General features: G+C 47.1%; 1 pseudogene; it reads left to right on the top strand.

The window, feature by feature from the left end:
- Positions 1–20,015, top strand: part of LOC125547059 — a 48,750-nt pseudogene extending 28,735 nt beyond the window's left edge.
- Positions 20,016–22,975: the final 2,960 nt, after the last annotated feature.

Raw genomic sequence — 22,975 nt, 5'->3', positions numbered from 1 at the left:
TCCAACCTCCGCCCACCTCGCTCCCAACTTCTTCGTTAATGGCAGCTGAGCCACTATTTAACAGGCGATTAATGCACCTGGACGGAGGGAGTAGTTTTCTTATGATCCCACAACCCCTCACGACGTTAGCATTGTTTTGTTCATGCCTCATTAAGAACATGACTTTTAGCCTATTTTCAACTCGTATACATTTGCCTACAAACAGAATAATACAGTGGCAATGGCAACTAACAATACTTATGTTACATATTCAGGATAATTTAAAATGCCACATGCGATAATGCCTGAAAGACACAGGGGCAGAAGAAGAAGAAGGAAGACGCAGACAACGATCAAGGTCGCTGCTCTCTACTTCATGATGGGTTTCTGGGCGCGGAGTTCCTCCATCTCCTTCTTCATCGCCTCCATGACCTTCATCTCCTCTCGCCTCTCCTCCGCCATCTTCGTCATTGTGTCCATTGCACAGGATTTCTCGTGGCGAGCATCGATGCTCTCCTTCACATCCTCAAGACTTTGCTTACAGCGTCCATGAATTCCTCCACCAGTAGGTCGCGCTCGATGCGGAGTTTTGCCATGTCATCCATAAGTTCCACGATGATGATGGTCGTCTTCTTCATTGAGGCACTGCTCTTCTCATGCAGCTTCATCCAGCCGGTGATATCCTATTGGGAATATGCCCTAGAGGCAATAATAATTGTATTATTATATTTCCATATTCGTAATTAAAGAGTTTATATTCTATGCTATAACTGGTATGATCCTGGAATATGTGATTCGGTGAAAAACTCGTATGCACGTGTGGAATGATAAACGGTTAAAAATAAAATATTCCTAGTCCCGCCTCTAGGACTAGCCCAAGTGTTGTTGGTGATCATGTTTTTTGGATCTTAGGATATCGTTTAAAGTGTTAAATGATAGTCCTAAATAAACATTGAGATTATGACGTTAGAAGAATGATCATATTGAGTCGACCCAAACTTGTATGTATGAATTGAGTAATATCGTCTATAATCAATTTTACTAACACAAAGTGTTAACGTGTGATTTTTATCCTTAGACCATGAGAGAATCCTAATCACTTCTTACCATACGGTGAGCTTTGGGGTTGCTCAAACATCAGCTGTAACACGGTGATCATAACGACAACTTACAGGTTCATCAGAAAGTTTGACAAGGGACTAGATAGCTTAAGAGTGGGATTTGCTCCTCCGACGATGGTGAGATATTCTTAGGGCCCACTCGGTGTGATGGCATCCATCATCGTCTGGCCAGACATAGGTGACTGCGTCACGGGGATACCGGAACAGAACAACGAGAAAAAGGAACAAAACCGGTAATGAGAATTTTGATATAGTGAGCATGTGTTGACTCAAGAGAATACTGATGCATCCCGAGTTTCATAAAGTACCGCGAAGCAAAGGGAACATCACATGATAACCAAAGGCTCACTCAAATATCATTCGTGTGCTCATAGGGACCAATATGGACGCCCACGGTTCTGCTATCGGTCATTGAACGAAGGGGTTTCATTCATGTCTATGAGTTACTGAACCTACGGGGTCACAAGCTTAAGGAAATCATGATATGCTAAGTGTTTAGTAGGACAATGTGAGAATATATTTGTGTAATTGTTTCATTAATATTCAGAAAGCTCCGAGAGGATCCGAAAGCGTTTCGGGGTCACTGGAAGGGTTTCAGAGAGGATCGGGTAATACTGGGTATTACCGATAAATATATATAGGTGAAAAATTCTTCTGGTGATGTTAAATTATATATATATAATGGTCTGAAAATTAGAACTATTACATACTTAATTTAATATCAACGGGTCTTAAAAAGGCCAAGAGGTGGAAGGCAACTTGGGACATAAAGGCCAAGGTGGGGGAGGCGCCCCTTCCCTAAGGAATGAGGCTGAATTGGAGAGGGGGAGGATTCCTCCCCTCCATAGCCCGATGCACAAGGGGACTCTTTTCCCTTGGTGGCGGCCCTCCCTCTCCCCTCCAACCTATATATACATGAGGATTTCTGCTCTTTTGAAATACAAGTTTTGGAGCCTCCTCCTCTAGTTCTTCTAGTTCTAGTTCTAGTTGGTCCTAGTTGACTAATTATAGCTAGACTAATCCTCTAATCAATATAATTAGAAGCCCAGTGTGGTTCTAATATCCCTCTAATTCTCCGGCAATGATTAGCTCTGGACGGCGAAGCGCTGTAGGATCGTGAAGGCTGCACTCTTGCGACCAAGTAGAGAGGCCGTGCTTTTGGTCTTTTGTTCGAGGGACTGTTCGTGGGTGCTTCGCGAGATCGTTCATCGACGGTTTGAGGGACTCCAAGTACGATCTACACCAACACGTCCTTCTTCCGTTGCAAACTCGGTGACGGTAACGATCGTGATCCCAACCTGCTATGCATCTTCATGTTGTTCTTGGGTGTGCATAGGCGCAATTGTTTTGTTTTCTACTATGTTTCCCACATATCCTCCTTCAGTGGGTCATGCTCGTTGCGGATCTTCGCCATCCGTAAGTTCCACGATGACGCTGGCCGCCTTCTTAACCAAGACATTGCTCTCTTCCAGCAGCTTCACCAAGCCGACAATCAGATCCTTCTACTTATTTAGCTCTATGAGCATGTCATCGCGGGCTAAGGACTTCACCACTGCCAGCTCGTCTTGTTCGTCTCCGCGGAGAATGCGCTTCTAAGAGCCCTCGCCTGCCCATGAGAGATCGTTCGAGGCTCCGCAACGTGTCAGGACCAGTCTGTTGTGACTTGCTCGGCTCATCTGGACCTCTATGCTGCTTTCGTGGCCTTGGTCTTTGCTCCTTGGTTATTTATCGACCCAGAACTCCTCCTACAGGACATGGCAGATGCAAGGAACGACGGACAAGAAAGACTTGCTTTTTTGGTGATGAGGAGAGGAATGTGCAGTACTTTTCGAGCAGGTAGTTTTTATAGCCTAGTAAACAACTTCTAAGTGAGAACACATTTAGCTTTGATCGGTGTGAATAGATTTGCAATTAATTACAGTGTCATAATTTGGAATGTGGCGGGAAACAAGCTCAAAGTTTATTGATGGTTTTGGTTTCAAAGCCTGAAATGGCTTCCAGATGGCGTACGTGGGCCCGCGTTCTCGGATGTGTATGTGGCTGGTGCACACCATTAATGGTTGGACCGAGGCCTCTTTCTGGGTAGCACACGTCTTGTTCCACCAACCATGCACGCTCGTTGAGGGAGTCCTGGATTAGGGGGTGTCCGGAATGGCCGGACTATACCTTCGGCCGGACTCCTGGACTATGAAGATACAAGATTGAAGACTTCGTCCCGTGTCCGGAAGGGACTTTCCTTGGCGTGGAAGGAAAGCTTGGCGATACGGATATGTAGATCTCCTACCATTGTAACCGACTCTGTGTAACCCTAGCCCTCTCCGGTGTCTATATAAACCGGAGGGTTTTAGTCCATAGGACGAACAACAATCATACCATAGGCTAGCTTCTAGGGTTTAGCCTCTCTGATCTCGTGGTAGATCTACTCTTGTACTACCCATATCATCAATATCAATCAAGCAGGACGTAGGGTTTTACCTCCATCAAGAGGGCCCGAACCTGGGTAAAACATTGTGTCCCCTGCCTCCTATTACCATCCGGCCTAGACGCACAGTTCGGGACCCCCTACCCGAGATCCGCCGGTTTTGACACCGACATTGGTGCTTTCATTGAGAGTTCCTCTATGTCGTCACCGTTAGGCTTGATGGCTCCTACTATCATCGATAGCGATGCGGTCCAGGGCGAGACCTTTCTTCCCGGACAGATCTTCGTATTCGGTGGCTTTGTACTGCGGGCTAATACGCTTGGCCATCTGGAGTAGATTGAAAGCTACGCCCCTGGCCATCAGGTCAGATTTGGAAGTTTGAACTACACGGCTAACATCCGCGGAGACTTGATCTTCAACAGATTCGAGCCACAGCCGGGCGCGCCACACTGTCACGATGGGTATGACCTAGCTCTGCCGCCGAACAGTACCCCAGAGGCCGCGCCCGCATCAGCTCCGACCCTTAGCTCGGAGCCAACTGCGCCAATCGAGGACGGGTGGTTAGACACCGCCTCAGGGGCTGCAGTCTCAATGGCGATCAAGCCGAACACCAGCCTAACCCTCTGCACAGCCCGTGACTCCAAGGTGTCGGACTCTTTTCCGGACTCCGAACCATCCGCGCCCCTGCCAATTGAATCTGATTGGGCGCCGATCATGGAATTCACCGCCGCGGATATCTTTTAGCACTCGCCCTTCGGCGACATTCTGAATTCACTAAGGTCTCTCTCTTTGTCAGGAGAGCCCTGGCCGGACTATGGCCAATAGGATTGGGATGCGGACGACGAAATTCGACGCCCACCCACCACCCACTTCGTAGCCACTGTCGATGATTTAACCGACATGCTCGACTTCGACTCCGAAGACATCGATGGTATGAACGACGATGTAGGAGACGAACATAACCAATGCCTATAGGGCACTGGAAAGCCACCTCGTCATATGACATATACATGGTGGATACACCCAAAGAAGGCAATGGCGACGAGATAGCGGAGGATGACCCCTCCAAGAAACAACCCAAGCGCCAACGTCAACGGCGCCGCTCTAAGTCCCGCCAAAGCAAAAGTGGTGATACCGGTACAGGAGATAATAACACTCCGGATTGTGCCGAATACAACAACAATCCCCTCCAGCATGATTTAGAGCAGGATGATGGAGGAGCCAGCTCTCCTGAGAGAGTGGTAGACGGAGAGGAGGAGGAGGATAATTACATGCCCCCCTCCGAAGACGAGGCAAGCCTCGGCGACGATGAATTCGCCGTACCAGAGGATCCCATCGAACAAGAGCGCTTCAAGCGCCGGCTTATGGCCACGGCAAATAGCCTGAAGAAAAAGCATCTGCAGCTTCAAGCTGATCAAGATCTGCTAGCTGACAGATGGATTGAAGTCCTCGCGGCCGAGGAATATAAACTCGAGCGCCCCTCCAAGAATTACCCAAAGTGCAGGTTACTACCCCGACTCGAGGAAGAAGCGTATGATACGGCTGATCGGCCACCTCATGGCCGCGATAGAGAGGCATTCCAGCCAAAAGCTTAGCCTCCACCCCGACACCATTCAAATAAAAAGGCATGGGGAGATACGCCAGACCTGCGAGACATATTGGAGGACAAAGCAAAGTATGCAAGATGGATCTATGGATCACGACGGCGCACCACTCTGCGAGACGATAAACGTCACGCCAGATACAGTAAAAGCAAATCCGGCCGGGCTGAATACAGCGGGCAAGACCCATTCGAGCTGCGTCGTGATATAGCCCAATACAGAGGCGCCGCACACCCCTTATGCTTCACAGACGAAGTAATGGAACATCAATTCCCAGAAGGTTTCAAACCTGTAAATATTGAATCATACGACGGCACAACAGATCCCGCAGTATGGATCGAGGATTTCCTCCTCCACATCCACATGGACCGCGGTGATGACTTACACGCCATCAAATACCTCCCACTAAAGCTCAAAGGACCAGCGCGGCATTGGCTTAACAGCTTGCCAACGGACTCCATTAGCTGTTGGGAAGATCTGGAAGCCGCATTCCTTGACAACTTTCAGGGCACTTATGTGCGACCACCAGATGCTGATGACTTGAGCCACATAATTCAGCAACCAGAAGAGTCGGCCAGGCAATTCTGGACTCGGTTCCTTACAAAGAAAAATCAGATCGTCGATTGTCCGGATGCAGAGGCCTTAGCGGCTTTCAAACACAACATCCGAGACGAGTGGCTAGCCCGGCACCTTGGTCAGGAAAAGCTGAAATCTATGGCAGCTCTCACGACGCTCATGACCCGCTTTTGTGCGGGAGAAGACAGCTGGCTGGCTCGCAGTAATAACATATCAAAGAACTATGGTACCTCAGATACCAAGGACGGCAATAGCAGGTCACGTCGCAACAAACATAAGCGCCGCATTAACAGCGAAAATACTGAGGATACGGCAGTCAATGCCGGATTCAAAGGCTCTAAACCCGGCCAGCGAAAAAAACCATTCAAACAAAGTACGCTGGGTCCGTCCAGCTTGGACCGTATACTCGATCGCTTGTGTCAAATACACGGCACCCCAGACAAGCCAGCCAATCACACCAATAGGGATTGTTGGGTGTTCAAGCAGGCCGGCAAGTTAATTGCCGAAAACAAGGACAAGGGGCCGCATAGCGATGACGAGGAGGAGCCCCGGCAGCCACACACTGGAGGACAGAAGAGGTTTCCCCACAAGTGCGGACGGTGAACATGATATACGCAACCCACATCCCCAAGAGGGAGCGGAAGCGTGCGCTCAGGGACGTATATGCGTTGGAGCCAGTCGCCCCAAAGTTCAACCCTTGGTCCTCCTGTCCGATCACCTTCGATCGCAGGGACCACCCCACTAGTATCCGTCATGGTGGATTCGCCGCACTAGTCCTAGACCCAATCATTGACAGATTTCACCTCACTCGAGTCCTTATGGATGGCGGCAGCAGTCTGAACCTGCTTTATCAGGACACAGTGCGCAAAATGGGTATAGACCCCTCAAGGATCAAACCCACAAAAACGACCTTTAAAGGCGTCATTCCAGGTGTGGAGGCCCATTGCACTGGCTCAATTACACTAGAAGTGGTCTTCGGATCCCCGGATAACTTTCGAAGCGAAGAGTTAATCTTCGATATAGTCCCGTTCCGCAGTGGTTATCACGCGCTGCTCGGGCAACCACATTTGCTAGATTCAATGCAGTACCGCATTATGCATACCTCAAGCTCAAGATGCCAGGACCTCGTGGAGTTATTACAGTCAATGGAAACACAGAGCGCTCTCTTCGAACAGAGGAGCACACTGCAGCCCTCGCAGCAGAAGCACAAAGCAGCCTCTCAAGGCAATCAACCAGTTTGGCGCTTCAAAGCCCGGACACCTTCAAGCGCGCTCGGAGCAATCGGTAAAGAGACCACCTGGCGCGATCTGAGCTCGCGTAGCAATACGGCGGCCACCCCAATCCCAGCCAGCGGCGAAACTCGTGCCGCGCGTATATAATTACGCATTAAAAATACCATGGGCACAGATGGGGAGGGGGGCACAACTGCGGCACGCCCCAAGACGCGGCTTAAATCGCACTAGGGGCTTCCCGTTTGGTTATCTTTCTTCCTTTTTCTCAGGACCTTAATCTCTGGAAACACTGTCCGGCAGCACTATTGCCGAACACATGATGCAGCAACCAAGGAGGCAGACAACTATGTCATACCACAGGTGGATTACAGTAACGAGCGAAATATTCGATTTAATATCATTCCTCAGCTTGCCCTTGGAAGGGACATAGTCCTACTCTTTGCTTATCGCACTATCTGTATCACTCTGCTTTAACGCATTTTTTTAATAAACAATGCATGACATTACGACTATTATTGCATTCTTGTTATATATATATATCTATGTGTTCATTAATGACGCCTTGCAACCGTACACCTTGGTACGGCTAATACACCAGGGGCTTACGTACCTCACAATACGGTGTGAAAAGTCAGAACACTTCCACAAGTGCGGCACCCCGAACTTATAGCATTATATGCATCAGCTCCGAATCATGTCTTTGGTCAAATGTTGGGTTTGCTCGGCTCCTATATTTTGGTACCTTACGTTCCGCTCTATCGGCTAAGGTAGCGCTAGGAGAACTACTGCGATTGTGCCCAGGTTCTGCTGGGTTCAGCACCTCAGTAAAGAAAGCTAAAACTGACTATCATGATAAGGCGAGAGATTGGTCACTGTTCGGCGAGGTTTTCGAGTCCCTAAAGACTTATGCCGCTTAGAGCGAGGGGCCGGCCCTGTCCGGCTTAAAGGCGTGTATCACGCCCCAAATTCGGCCTTCCGAATACCAGGGGCTTCGCCGAAATTTAAAATTATAGAATTCTATGGCTAAGTGAGAGTGATAAAGCATTATTAGTCTGGTTGCCTTGTTCGCTGTGCTAAGCACCTCCCTCGAAGGACCCAAACATGGGAACAAGAGTGCTCAGGTTTATCCCGAACACCCCAGCACTCATGGCATGGGGGCAGAAGCCGAGGACTAGCCATCTCTCAGATTGGATAAACAGCCAAACAGAAGGTAATATTTTAGATTCAAACAAGCGTTGCAAAGCGCATATGAAACAAGTTTTCATAAACACAGGATAAAACAAGCAAGTCTCACTCAAATATTACATCTTTGGAACACTCGTCCGCTATGAGACGGGCAGCCGGCAGAACACCCTCGTAGTACATCTCGGGGTGGCGGTGCTCCTTGCCCTCCGGCGGCCCCTCCTTGATCAGCTTCACGGCGTCCAGATTGACCCACTGCAATTTCACACGGGCGAAAGCCCGGCGTGCACCTTCAATGCCGACAGATCGCTTGACGACCTCCAGCCGCAGGCAGGCATCCACAAGCCGCCTCACCAGGCCGAAGAAGCTGTTCGGAAGGGCGTCGCCAGGCCACATCCAGACTATAAAGCTCTTCATGGCCCGACCAGCCGCCTTATGTAGCTCGACCATCTGCTTCAGCTGGTCGCTCATTGGCACCGGGTGTTTGGCCTCAACATACAGAGACCAGAACGGCTTCTCCGTTGAGCTTCCATCCTCGGCCTGGTAAAATTGTGCGGCATCGTACACGCTGCGGGGCAAATCTACGAATGCTCCTGGAGAGCTCCGGATTTGGGTAAGTAATCGGTAATTTACTTTTACATGCTTGCTTTGCATATAGAAAGCCTTACTCGCCGCTATCTTCTTCATCGCATCGATCTCCTGGAGGGCCTTTTGGGCTTTGGCCTTGGCACTTTTTGCACTCTCGAGGGTCGCGGCAAGCTCGGACTCCCGCGTCTTTGAGTCAAGCTCCAACGCCTCGTGCTTCGCCACGAGAGCCTGGAGCTCTTGCTGCACCTCGCCCACCCGAGCCTCGTGCTTCTCTCGCTCGGTGCGCTCCTTGGCCGCTATATCCTCGACCTTGGTTAGCGCTTGCTTCAGGGTCGCCACCTCGGTCGTGGCCCCTGGCAAATATACGTTGATCCTGTCATTTTGCAATCGCAACTTCTTTTATATATACATATCTATAGACAGGGTATTACTTACCCTTGTTCTCCTCGAGCTGCCTCTTGGCAAGGCCGAGCTCTTTCCTGGACCCCTCGAGGTCCTGCTTCAGTACGGCGACCTCCGCAGTCAGTGCGGCGGACGCCAGCAGCGAAGCCTGCATATGCATATTGACATACTTATATTAGACTCCTGCGATATTATTTGATCCTCTGCTCGGCTTTTCTTTGTGAACACCGAACAAAGCATCAGGGGCTACTGTCTATGCGGTAATATTTCTACTACATTTTAAAACACTTACCTCAAAGCCTGTTAGAAGGCTGGCACATGCTTCAGTCAATCCGCTCTTGGCGGACTGAACCTTCTGGATCACCGCTTATGATATTGCGGTGCTCCTCGTTGATGGAAGCGCTGCGAAGCGCTTCCAGCAGATTGTCCGGCGCCTCTGGATGGACAGAGGTCACCGGCACAGGCATCTTGCCCCTCTTAGGAGGAGACCGCCTGCCTGAGCCTGGAACCGCTGGAGGTTCCGGCGCGGTGTTCGGCTGATGGCCGAACTCGGAGCCCTCGGGAGCCTTGCTCCCTCTGCTCCCGGAGTCCGGAAGGTCGCCTTAAGGCGCCTCCGGGACTGTCTCCCCTCGACCCGGTGCCTCTTGAGACAGCACCTCGGCGCTGTCAGCAGGATGAGGGGAGGTGGTGGTCGGGACTAGATCACTATCCATGTCCGACGAGCCCAGGGAGCCGTCTGATGATACATCGATACTGGCTCGTGGCGGCCAGCATAATTATGTTCGGCATTAGGAAAAACAGTGCGACAAAGGAATTCTATGAGTTACTCTGGTATCTGAATACTTACAATCTCCCTGAGGGCTTGGCCTGGGGCAACCACTCGTCTTCGCCCTCGTCGGCGGCGGTGGAACTGTCTGGAAGGAGAGTCCTCCCCTTCTTGTACCCTTCGGCCTCCCCAGTTGGGGCGGCCTTCCTTTTCTTGTCTCTCCCGCCTGGAAGGGGAGCATCTTCTTCTTCCTCCTCGTCTTTGGGGGAGGAGTGTGCCACAGAGTTATTGGACGATGAGTCCGATAACACCTGGCGCCGGGAACTCTTTCGGGTTCCCTTGGCCTTCTTGGTCTTCTCCGGCACCTTGTAAGGAGCCGGAGTTAGCATCTCCGTCAGGAGAGCGCCCGCAGTATCTTCGGGCAAAGGGGCCGGGCAATTAATCTGCCCCGACATCTCCAGCCAATCCTGTCAAAGGCATGGAGATTAGACCCCGCACATAATTAAGCTAGGGAAAATAAATGTCCTACGGGACGTATTGAACTCACCGAACGCGCTAGGCGCTTTGCGCTTGGTCCGCGGTCCTCGGCGAGAGAAGGAGGGACCTCGGTGCCCTTGAACAACACCTTCCAGACGTCCTTGTGCGTTGTATCAAAGAGCTCGCTCAGAGTATGGTGCCGGGCCGGGTCGAACTCCCACAAGGTAAAATCCCGTTGTTGACACAGGAGGATCCGGTGGATGAGCATAACTTGGACTATGTTGACAAGCTTGAGCTTCTTGCTCTCCATACTCCAGATACATTTCTGGAGTCCATCCAGCTCCACCGACGAACCCCACAACAAGCCCTTCTCTTTCCAGGAAGTGAGCCGTGTAGGGAATCCGGATCGAAACTCGGGGGCTGCCACCCATTTGGCGTCGCGCGGCTCGGTGATGTAGAACCACGCCGATTGCCATCCCTTTATTGTCTCGATGAAGGAGCCTTCGAGCCATATAACTTTGGGCATCTTGCCCACCATGGCTTCGCTGCATTCTGTTTGTTGGCCTCGTACCACCTTCGGCTTGATATTGAAGGTCTTTAACCACAGGCCGAAGTGGGGCCGGATGCGGAGGACAGCCTCACACACGACGATGAACGCCGAAATGTTGAGGATGAAGTTCGGGGCCAGATCATGAAAGTCCAGCCCATAGTAGAACATGAGACCACAGACGAATGGATGGAGGGGAAACCCTAGTTCACGGAGGAAGTGGTGAAGGAAAACTACCCTCTCGTGAGGTTCTGGGGTAGGGACGATCTGCCCCGCAGCGGGCAGCCGATGCGCGATGTTCGCGGCTAAGTATCCGGCTCCGCGCAGCTTCTTGATGTCTCCCTCCATGACGGAGGAGACCATCCACCTGCCTCCCGCTCCGGACATGGTTGGAGAAGGTTGAGGTGGGAAGTGCGGACTTGGGCGCTAGAGCTCGAGTGTGTGAAAACGGATGAGCAAATGAGGAAGAAGGCGTGGATAGAAAGGTGAATCCTTATCCCTTTATATGGGCAGACGAATCTAAGAGTCCCCACTTGCCTGGTAAAACTCGCTTATCCCCCAAGCACCGTAATTGATGACGCGGTTGGGTTACCCACGCCCGTATTGATGAGAATCCCGTAATAACGGGACACGATCTCTGCTTTGACGAGACGTGTCGAAAAACTACCTCACGTTATGTGTGGGGCTGGTTAAAGGAAACAGTTCGAATAATCACCGGGCCATGACATAACATCATGCTGCCAAAACAAGCCTGCAAATTAGATCTGCGAAAATATTATTCTCTCTACGGTGGTATGTGGAACTTATTTTGCAGGGTCGGACACTATCCTCGTATTCAAATTCTTCTGTGATGTATTCGGAGAGGGAACCCGCCTTGCAATGCCGAAGACAATACTGCGTGTCGGACTCATCATCATTGAAGCCTGGTTCAGGGGCTACTAAGGGAGTCCTGGATTAGGGGGTCTCCGGACAGCCGGATTATCTCCATTGGGCCGGACTGTTAGACTATGAAGATACAAGATTGAAGACTTCGTCTCGTGTCCGGATGGGGCTCTACTTGGCGTGGAAGGCAAGCTAGGCAATACGTATATGGATAGCTCCTCCTTTGTAACCGACCTTGTGTAACCCTAACCCTCTCCGGTGTCTATATAAACCGAAGGGTTTTAGTCCGTAGGACAACAATCACAACAGACAATCATACCATAGGCTAGCTTCTAGGGTTTAGCCTCTCTGATCTCGTGGTAGATCTACTCTTGTACTACCCATATCATCAATATTAATCAAGCAGGACATAGGGTTTTACCTCCATCAAGAGGGCCCGAACCTGGGTAAAACATCGTGTCCGCTGCCTCCTGTTACCATCCGGCCTAGACGCACAGTTCGGGACCCCCTACCCGAGATCCACTGGTTTTGACACGACAGCTACAATGAAGACGCCAAGGACTGGGGGGCAACAAGAAAATCCAAAGATCGGTGCAAGCACAGCCAAAGAAAACAAAAGCCGACGTAAGCACAAAGGTAAAAGGCCGAAAGTCACTTTCGCGCAACTATTGGGAAATATCAAAAGAAAGTTGAGGAGAGCAAGTGCTTATCGGCCAACTATGCAAAAGCATCAGATCACCCCCTAGGCGACAAATCCAAGGAATCGATATGGCAAGAAGAGAATTTGAATGCAACTTATTCATATCCTTATTTTGGGTCGCAATGCAATGTCGTGGATGCTCCCTATGCTCACGCAAATCCATATCCATCATGGGACAAGGTATTAATACAAGGGCACATTCTCCGAATTATTTTAGACCATCTCAGCAATACTATGCAGCTCCAATAAGATCAACATTTGAACATCACGCGGCCAAAAGACCGTTCATCATAAGAATCGGTCCAAAGCTCAAGAAGAAGAAAGAGGTGGTAGAAGCGAGTTTACCGCATGAAAGAGATGGTCGTAAGTGTGCTACTTTCGGATTTGATTTCAAATGACAAAGAGCCAATTAAAGTGTTGACATTGGCTACAAAAGCAAAGAAAGTTGAAGCAATCAATTGATCAATCAGAGTGCCAAATCTGAAAGAAAAGAAGGTTTAGGGTGCACAAGCCAAAGAGTTGCCATTGGTTGAACAAATCACAGTCGAGGTGCTCACTCGGCTTATCGTATTGGCAAAAAAGGAGTTACAAAGCTTAGTGCACCAAGAACTTGAGAAGGACATGGCAATGGGTTCCAAAGAAGTACTCAAAATTATTATTATGTTGCAAGCTTCCATTACAAGAAGTGCGCAAAGCTGAAGAAGGAAGAGTGAAACTATGAAGGACCAAGCCGAAGGTTCAACATCCTCGGTCTATACATTATCCATATTCTTCAACTATGCCATTAACGCCTATGCCATGGAATTCGTCATCAGGTATGATTGGTAACCCTCAATGGGCTTATTTTAATCCATGGATGCAATATAATTTATTACATTATGAAAGGGTATTGCCAAATCACTATACATTTGATTAGCTACAAGTTTGTTGCTGATCCAAAGGGCCGAAATACTTTATTTGTCATTTCATTTGTTTATTTCGGCTATATGTGCTTTGAATGAAGTTTACATGTAGTAATGGCGATATTCTATCGTCCTAAGAGTATGTCCAATGGCATGGCCGGTGTAGTATTACTAACATCATCCTTAGTTCGATTGGAGCGAGACAGGGTATGTGCTCATGAAATTTATATTGTATGCCTATATTATGATTTGAAATGGAGTGAGACATCATGACCGGATGTCATTGAATATATGCTGCATAGGCTAATTCATAGTTGCAAAGAAATTGACTGATGGGCTTTATACTTTGTTTGGATATGATTTGGCTTATGCATCTTGAGATCTATAAAGGCCAAATCATAGCTGATTTTAATTACTGAACATCGATTAATGACATGGCATAAGTTGATATTAGCCTTATCTCTCTAGTACTATGGGAGATTATTGTTTGATGATTCAATTCATAGCAATGGCCAAGTGTTGGGTGTTGTTTATATATCTCTTTTATGTACTATTTTTGAGCCTCATGCCGCTTTAGAGTATTTTTATGCCACGGATTAATCAAGGCCGAATATACATTGTTATTCGGATTGACTCTTTACTTGCTATAAGGTGCTATACATATGAGGCTTTCGGTGATTCGTTATATAACTAGTTGCAACAAATATCCAAGGGTTATCAATGTTTTGACGAATCACTTACAGTTTATCGTGGATATGTCTAGATGCAAAATTTACCTTGGGTTGCTTTAAAATTCTTATTTAGACATGATCAATCAAAAAAGAGTTGGCACAACAAGCAATCCGGCTATACTACATTATCATGGTGTATTGCATTTCTCTCGATAGCGATGATTCATCTCGTCAACATAGGTAAGGCCGAACAAAGTCCACAGCTTTTGGCCACCTAATGAATTTTGATGCAGGTGAAAGTAAGGATTGGAGAGAGTTTATTGTTGATTATCTACAAAATCTAGCAAAAGGGTGAACATACGGTTCGGAGGATGACCTTGAGACACATATCTATGAACTTTATCATCGGATTGTAATGAAGTTGAGAAGGTTTCGCCCAAGTTTGCAGCAAGGGTTCAAAAACAATATGGCCGATATATAATTATCGCCCTAAGCATATAAATGGCTGATGGAGTGTTGACATCGGCCTTACACAAACATTGGTACAAGTTATTTTTCGGCACGCTAGCTTTGGCGAAAAAACAGGGGGGCATGTGTTGACGCTCAAAAGGTGACACAATCATTAAAAGTTGCTTTATCTATGTCAGATTAATTCAACTATGATTGGAAGTCACCATGATATGACTTTCTTTGAGAAGATCAAGATGGATGAAAATGGTCTAAACGGGAGTCCGGATGCAAAAGTTATGACGTCAGAGATTGCTCATTGGTGACATCAAATTACAGAAGGGCTTGAACCCATTAAATGACTCCAAATGGAAAAGTTTCAACATGAAAGTTGTTGCGGTCTTCGTCGGAAACGAGATTTTGATATAAAATCATCTTAATCCGAGGTCATATGCAAAAGTTACAGTTAGTACAAGACGCTGTTGCACTGGAATGGCCGGACACTCCGGGGATAACATCCGGTTTTGATTTTCTCTGTGATGACCGGACCACTCCGGGCTGTTAGTCCGGGATTTGAAGTTGGCTGCTGCAGACTTCGGCGGAAAACAGCCGAACCACCTTCAGATTGCCTCAGATTCAAAAACGCTCAACATGAAAGTTGTTTCGGCTCGTCGAAACGGTCAGATTGCTTTTGGGCGTTTTCCATCCGAGACGTTTACTCCCCCTGAACATGCCCCACAAACGTGCAGCCAGATTTTATACCGAACCAGTTTGGAATGTTCGGACAAACAAATCCGAATTGGACTAGGGTTTGGACGTTGAATTGAAGCCTTTTCCTTGCAACGGGAAGTCCAGCCGCCTCTTATATACTCAAGGGGTCATGGCCGAATTGACAACACACAATCGATCAAATCATCTATCACTTTTTATCTTTATTTTTTCTCCCTAACCAGGTCTTCTTGCTTCCTGTTACTTCGTCTGTTCTTCTTGTGCAGGGCGGCGAATCGAGGCCCTAGGGCGATCAGGTCGAACTAGGGCAACCATAGCCGCCGCGCGCCTGACGGGGTCCCTCCCGGGCGTGTGGGGTTTCGGGTCCTCAAAAGCACCCGCCGGATTGTCTTGCGTACCGCGCTTCCGGACAGGTCTCCTTCGACGCGAGCTGCGGTGCATCATCCTCAGCGTTGGAGGTACACGGTAACGTGTTCGTGTGCGAACAAAAGCCTGTTTGTTAGGATGTATGTAATACATATGATGTGTCGTGCATATGTGTGCAAGCTAGTGGCAGGATGTAGCTCCTCATATAAGTGCATATGTGTGTCATATGTGCATGTGTGTATGGTAGAAGAGAGTGTGTGTAAGGATCTAGCCTCACAGCATGTGTTGCTCAGGCATGTCTCTCTTCTGTTTTACTCCTCTGTTCTCTTGCTCATGTGTGTTTGTGTGTGTGTGTGTCCACAAAGAATGCGCTGGGAGATTGAGAGAGGGCTGCGCCCAACATTTGGTATGGGTTGTGGCCAACAGACTAACCAAACAAACCTCTGTAATAGTCAGTGTTGTGAGCTACTAACCTGTCTTGACGTTCCATCACGTTTTCCAAGAGACAAAAATCAGATTTTGCCTCATCCTGCAACCTGCCCTATTCATATAATATCCAGTTGGGGTGCTCCAGCTCGCGAATAAATCCGGCCTCAAGTAATTTTGTGATCTCTTTGCCCATGGCGTGCCCCTTGGGCTTAGAAAACTGACATAGAGTTTTGCTTTACGGGCCAGTATGCGGGCCGAAGGTTTAAAGTGTGCTATGCAAGATTCACTGGGATTCCGGCATATCTGAAGGTTGCCACGCCAAAACATCCCAATTCCCACAAAGGAACTCCTAGAGCACACTTTCCTATTCGGGATCCATATCAGCCCTGATCTGCATCTTCTTGGACGCGTCGGTTGGGTGGAGCCACATACTGGCCTGGGGGTCCTGGGCTGGCCTGATGGGCCGACTTCCGGTGTCCCGAGGCACCCCTGGGCCGTGGCATCGTCAATCTTTTTTCTAAGAAGATTATAGTCATTCATTACATATATATATATATATATATATATATATATATAGAAAAATGCTGATTTTCATGAAAAAAATTATGTGAGTCTACATATTTTTAAAGGTTTACATATATATTGATTTGTTCGTATGTGAGAAAGGTATATTGCAAAAAGTACGTCAAAAATGATATTTTTTTCCACAAAACTCGTATTGGGGCATCCTAGAATATTTAATGAAGTATATTGAGAATGATAAAGAGGTATAATTAATGCGTCTACAGGGTATGTTGAAGATGGGAGTACATACTCCCGGGAGTATAGAAAATTAGTCCTATATATATATTAATTAAATACTAACTTTTTCAAATACATATTTGGCAGGATATGGCGGAATGTCTTTCGCGTGTGATCCATACACTTTCCGTCACGCTCAGAAGGGTAGTAAGGTAGTTTGCCACTTTAAATAATTTTCATTTGGAGACGATGTAGATAATTTATTCTGTCTGATACCTTTTTTTTTTGTACAGTGGCACCATCTTGGATCCAATTGAGATAATTTTTGGAATACAAATGATAAGCAGGTTCTCTCTCTCTCTCTCTCTCTCACACACACACACACACACACACACACACGTATATTTTCTTTCTGCACTGCTTTACATTTTTTAATGCCTTTCCTCTGCTTAGAGATGAGATGCTGCCGACAACTGTTTACCAGCTTGATTGCCAAGTCACCAATCAGATCAGTCACTTGGACCAAGGGATTGAAAAAGTAGGTTTCCGTGTATGCATATTCGTGCTATATATGTGTGCTTCCATATGATCGTTGTGTTTTTTCTTTTCTACAGGCTTTGCGTTTAGCAAACTCAAGAGTAAACAAATTGCCACAGTAAGCAATTATAGTACTTCCACTTATGCTTGCTAGATTGAATTAATAGTTGTAATGGGATGTCTCAATTACTGATGACTTGGCATCCTACGTGCCATCTACATGTCAAAGTAGGACCTAATGATGTACAAATTATTATTTTCAGATACTTGACGATCCAGTTTCATCGTGTGATGCTTGATGGAAAAGCCGGGCCAGCAATAAAATCACTGCAAGTAAGTTACATTCTTCTACTTATATTTATTTTGACCTGTGTTTTCCTAAAATAAGAGGTTATTTTTCCCACAATATCTAATAAATATTTGCCAAAAAAATTCCTTCCAGAAAGTGGAGCTCCCTACTAAATTGGACATGTACAGATACTGTTCTAGTGACCTAAAATCAAGGATACAAGATCAGAGAAAGGTAGCAATCTAGCTTTCTGTTTTATTATGGATAAAAATTACTTTCATGGGCATTACATTTTGATGAAACCCACCATTCTAGGCATCTAAAGTTGGGCAATCGAATGGCAAATATGAGTTAATTGCAGTTGTCGCCCATGAGGGGGAAACATCCAATTGTGGGCACTATACAGCTTTCATTAAGCAGAATAACGCTTGGATTCACTATGATGATGAGAAGAAATTTGCGTCGACGGAGAATGATATTTTGAATCTCTCTGGTGGAGGTGAGTAACTGTTCTTTTAGAAATAAGATTATTTGAAATTTGAATTTTACAGCAACTTGTTTCTTTAACAGATGGTGGTGGTCCAATGGCATCTGTTTGCCTTTACAAATCTGATGTCGGGTGAGCATTTTGAACTTTTGATTCTCTAGTTTTAGAAACTCGATGATTTCCGCTCTGGACAACAAATTTGACAATGTCATACCATGGTCTTGCACTTCCAAGCTCACTAAAGTTATTGTTAATTTAAGTTCCAATTTATGCAAAATCCCAAGCCAGGGTGGAGATCATTCCAGTTTAGGTTCAAGGCTTGGAGATTGCTACCAGGTAGCCCTTGAGACCTTTCACAACATATCCAAGTATGTTATTTACTCTGTTCAGCCCTTTGCTGACTATGTGCAATCCTGAAGGTCTCTTCGAAACAAGACTGACAAATCAGAATCAAAGCTAGAGGAGTGGTATGTATTTTCCTGAAGGTCTATATAATGGTAAGTGACAGGTAAATTAGAAAAGAAATGAAAAACAGAACTCATTGCCTACTTTAGAATGCATGTGGCTGTCTTAGATAGTTTCAGCATAGCTCAGAATAAGTTAACTGCTAGTACAATTTCTATATTCAGCATAAAGGTAGATGTGCTACTATGCTATAGACCTTGATTGTGTAGAACCATGCTCGTGCATATGATTCAAGCAATGGACACACACAGGAATAGAGAAAATCTGACCTCAGTTCCAAAAATGACGAAAGTCTTGTGAGGAAACTTTGTTTGGTAGGAACAAATTATGGATGAAACTGTCGTGTGACGTGAAGAAAGCAAAAGTCAACAGATGGTCTGTCTATACAAGAATCAGGCCACCATTTGATGTTTATCATAAGACATTGACAAGTGGGTTTTATTTTCATATGCTGATAATTGTTTAGCTTATTCCATAGCATTAGTAAGCATGTTTGTGTTGCAGGCTGCCTAAAATAGGAGGCAAAATGGGGACATCCGAATAGATTGTGTCAGTAGTTTCCAGCAAACAAACAGGAAATTAAGTTTTTGAAACATAACCTGGCCTGAGTTCGATCAATAGGAAGACTACTTACAAGGCTATTTAGTATATAAGTATACATTAAAACATGGTATTGTTGTATCCTCTGAATCCATGTACTACAACAACTATTTACAAGGTTTGGTTTGTTGTTGGAGTGCAGATGTTGACTTGAAAAAGTAGCGGTGCAGACAGAGTATAAGCAGTGAATGGTCCAGTTGCTGAATGCTGATGCATTTGTTGGGTGGAAGGAAAGCCATGTTGCCGATGCCACACCATGTCCCCAGTTACTGTGTATGAAAGAGTTGTCAATTCTGCTGCTTGTAAGGTGTGTGGCCAATTCGGTAAAAGGGTGGTGGGTTAACACTAACACTTTGTGTATCCTTGATGAAGTGAGAAGGCCTGGTGCACAACCTGTTGGTGTTTCTAGTGCATTACCAATGAGGAGGTGTGATATTGGGTAGGTCCTGTCACATGCAACTGGACAGGAAATCACTCAGTTTATGTGGATGCACTACCTAATGCAGATGTTTCCTCTTAACTCGTTGAGGACTAAGGTAATTCGGCCGTCACCCATTTGCTGGTATATGGTTCGCAGTCTCTTTGTTTCTTTTCTCCGTTGGTCTACCAGATGTGGGATCTAGGCTGAGTCTCTTGATGTTGGTGTTCGCTGAACATTTTGATTGTACAGGTTGTTGGCCGCGTTAACATCATGGAATGGAAGAATAGGATCGAGCAACACACCTGGCCTGCATGCCCAGCAGATGAACGGGCCATCCGCGGCCTCCAGGTAGCCAGTGTCAGTGACCGCCGGCCGGCGCCGCTGCGCTTGGCGGTCATGTCGATCATTTGCCTCGCTGGGCCAGAGTCTTATTGCGTGCTCATGATCGCTACTTGATCCCGCCTTGCTCGCTTGTCCATTCTAAATCATAACAATGATATACAATCCGTGTCGTCGATGTGCAGGGGAAAATAGTGTATTCGTTGTCACGACGAACATATCGTTTTCATTCAGGCTGCAGCCACTGGAACATGTCATGGACACGGAGTAGCGACAACTGGTGAGCACGCGTTTTGAGCCATTCAGTATTTCAGCCTACCGACGAGCTCCATGAACCTTTGCCTGCTGCTCATCAGTGTCCGAAACAGGGGAGGGGAGGGGGAAATGGGGGAAGAGAGAGGAAGCAGAGCAGCTCTTCCATCTTTTTTCTTTTATTTGATTGATTGACATCCGCTCTCCCGTCTTCCTTGCAGGACTCGGTGCTCCGACTACTTTGATATGTGCCGGTGCCTGGACGAACGTGCCGATCCGCCGCTAGCTAGGTCATGCTCGCGAGGGCCACAGAGCGGCCGCATGCCGCCTGGGTACTACACAGGAAGCCCACAGCTTGAAGAACACCCACGTCGTCTTCGACTGTCGAGAGTGCGGGGCGCGTGGCTGGCTCCGAGACGTCAGGCGCTGCCGAGCAGGCGAGGCATACACGGTTGGACCGGCCAGAGAGTCACCCGTTTGACTTTTGATTCTTTTATAGGAGCCGTGGAATGAAATTGTACTCATCCTTGTTAAACGATTATCTTACATGAATAAAGCTTTTGTGTTTTTAGTCAAAAATAAATTAATCAAGGAAAACGTATATTTTTCACCGGGTGATCTTTTTCCCGCTTAAACCACGCGCTATGACTGCCACGTGTCCTCATGGGGATCTCTTCATCATGGGGATCTCTTCATCTTCGCCATGGCCCACCCCATGCTTCACCACTTGTTGCTCAAGGTCCTCCCGTCCAAGTCTTGTCTGCCATGGCCTGCTGTTAGGGCATATTTCTTCCTAAGTGGTTTTGGTGATTGATGACAATGTGTTTGCGGACTAATCGTGTGCATTGAGCATTTCAGACTATCTAGCATATGTCACAAGACGATTCATGCCCCTCGGAGTTTCAAGTAAAGGCGGTTTTCTTTCCTTAGTTTCTATTCTGGTGGATTTGAGTTGTAGGGAAAACCGTTACTATCAAGAAGGGGTCCGCTTCGAAAAGGTTCGGGTGAAATCAACACGCACACACTCATATTGCACCCATCGCCTCTTTTCGCTTCATTGGAGTTGTTCTTCGTTTGTGCCGAAGAAGGGGTGGAGAGCTACAAGCGGTAGTACCGCTTATAGGCGGTCAGCAGATGTGGATTAATTCTTGACTAGGCGGTAGTACCGCTGCTGCTCCCGCCTGCCGCTCGTGGTTGGGGCCTCGATTTTTCATGTCGGGTTTTACGTGTTGGGAACATTGCATGGAAAACAAAAAAAATTCTACACACACGCAAGATCTATCCATGGAGATGCATAGCTACGAGAGGGGAGAGCATCTTCATACCCTTGAAGATCGCTAAGCGGAAGCGTTTATCAACACGGTTGATGTAGTCGTACACCTTCACGATCCGTCCCGATCAAGTACCGAACGTACGGCACCTCCGTGTTCAGCACACGTTTAGCTTGATGACGTCCTCGCCTTCTCGATCCAGCAAGAGAGACGAAGTAGTAGACGAGTTCCGACAGCACGACGACGTGGTGACGGTGGTGGTGAGGAACAATCTCTGCAGGGCTTTGCCAAGCACAACGAAAACTATGACGGATGATAAACTAGAGGGGACGGGGTTGCCGACACACGGCTTGATGATTCTTGATGTGTTCCGGGTGCTAGCCCTGCCCCTCTATTTATATGTTGAGCCCTGAGGTCGAAACTTGGAGAAAGAGCCTCCTCAAAGTCGGTTTTGCCCGCAAGGAAGAGTCCTTCTCGGACTTCCAGGACCAGACGCCACAGTCCTTGGCGTCTGGCCCAGGGCCAGACGCCAGGGTCTCCAGCGTTTGGTCCCTGACCTCTGCAAAACATCCTTTTACACCGACCTAAAGCCCCGTGGGCCTTACCCCTTGGCCTAACCATATCATCCTATATATCAATCTTTACCTCCGGACCATTCTAGAGCTCCTCGTCATGTCCGTGATCTCATCCGGGACTCCGAACAATATTCGGTCACCAACATACATAACTCATATAATACTATATCGTCAACGAACGTTAAGCGTGCGGACCCTACGGGTTCGAGAATGATGTAGACATGACCGAGACGCCTCTTCGGTCAATAACCAATAGCGGGACCTAGATGCCCATATTGGTTCCTACATATTCTATGAAGATCTTTATCGGTCGAACCTTTATGACAGTATACCTAATTCCCTTCGTCTATAGGTATGTTACTTGTCCGAGATTCGATCATCGGTATCTTCATACCTAGTTCAATCTCGTTACCGGCAAGTCTCTTTACTCGTTCCATAATACATCATCTCATAACTAACTCCTTAGTCACTTTGCTTGCAAGCTTTTTGTGATACTGTATTATCGAGAGGGCCCAGAGATACCTCTCCGATACACGGAGTGACAAATCCTAATCTCAATCCATGCCAACTCAACAGACACCTTCGGAGATACCTGTAGAGCATCTTTATGATCACCTAGTTACATTCTGATGTTTGATAGCACACAAGGTATTCCTCCGGTATCCAGAAGTTCATGATCTCATAGTCGAAGGAATATGTATTTGACATTAAGAAAGCAATAGCAATAAACTAAACGATCATATGCTAAGCTAACGGATGGGTCTTATCGATCACATCATTCTCCTAATGATGTGATCCCGTTATCAAGTGACAACACATGGCTACGGTTAGGAAACCTTAACCATCTTTGATCAACGAGCTAGTCTAGTAGAGGCTTACTAGGGATACGGTATTTGTTTATGTATCCACACATGTATTTAAGTTTTCGATCAATACAATTCTAGCATGAATAATAAACCTTTATCATGTTTTAGGAAAT

Source organism: Triticum urartu, chromosome 3 (assembly GCF_003073215.2).
Source record: "Triticum urartu cultivar G1812 chromosome 3, Tu2.1, whole genome shotgun sequence".
Classification (NCBI taxonomy): domain Eukaryota; kingdom Viridiplantae; phylum Streptophyta; class Magnoliopsida; order Poales; family Poaceae; genus Triticum; species Triticum urartu.
The sequence above is the reverse complement of the archived record's forward strand: the minus strand, read 5'-3'. Positions and strand labels throughout refer to the sequence as shown.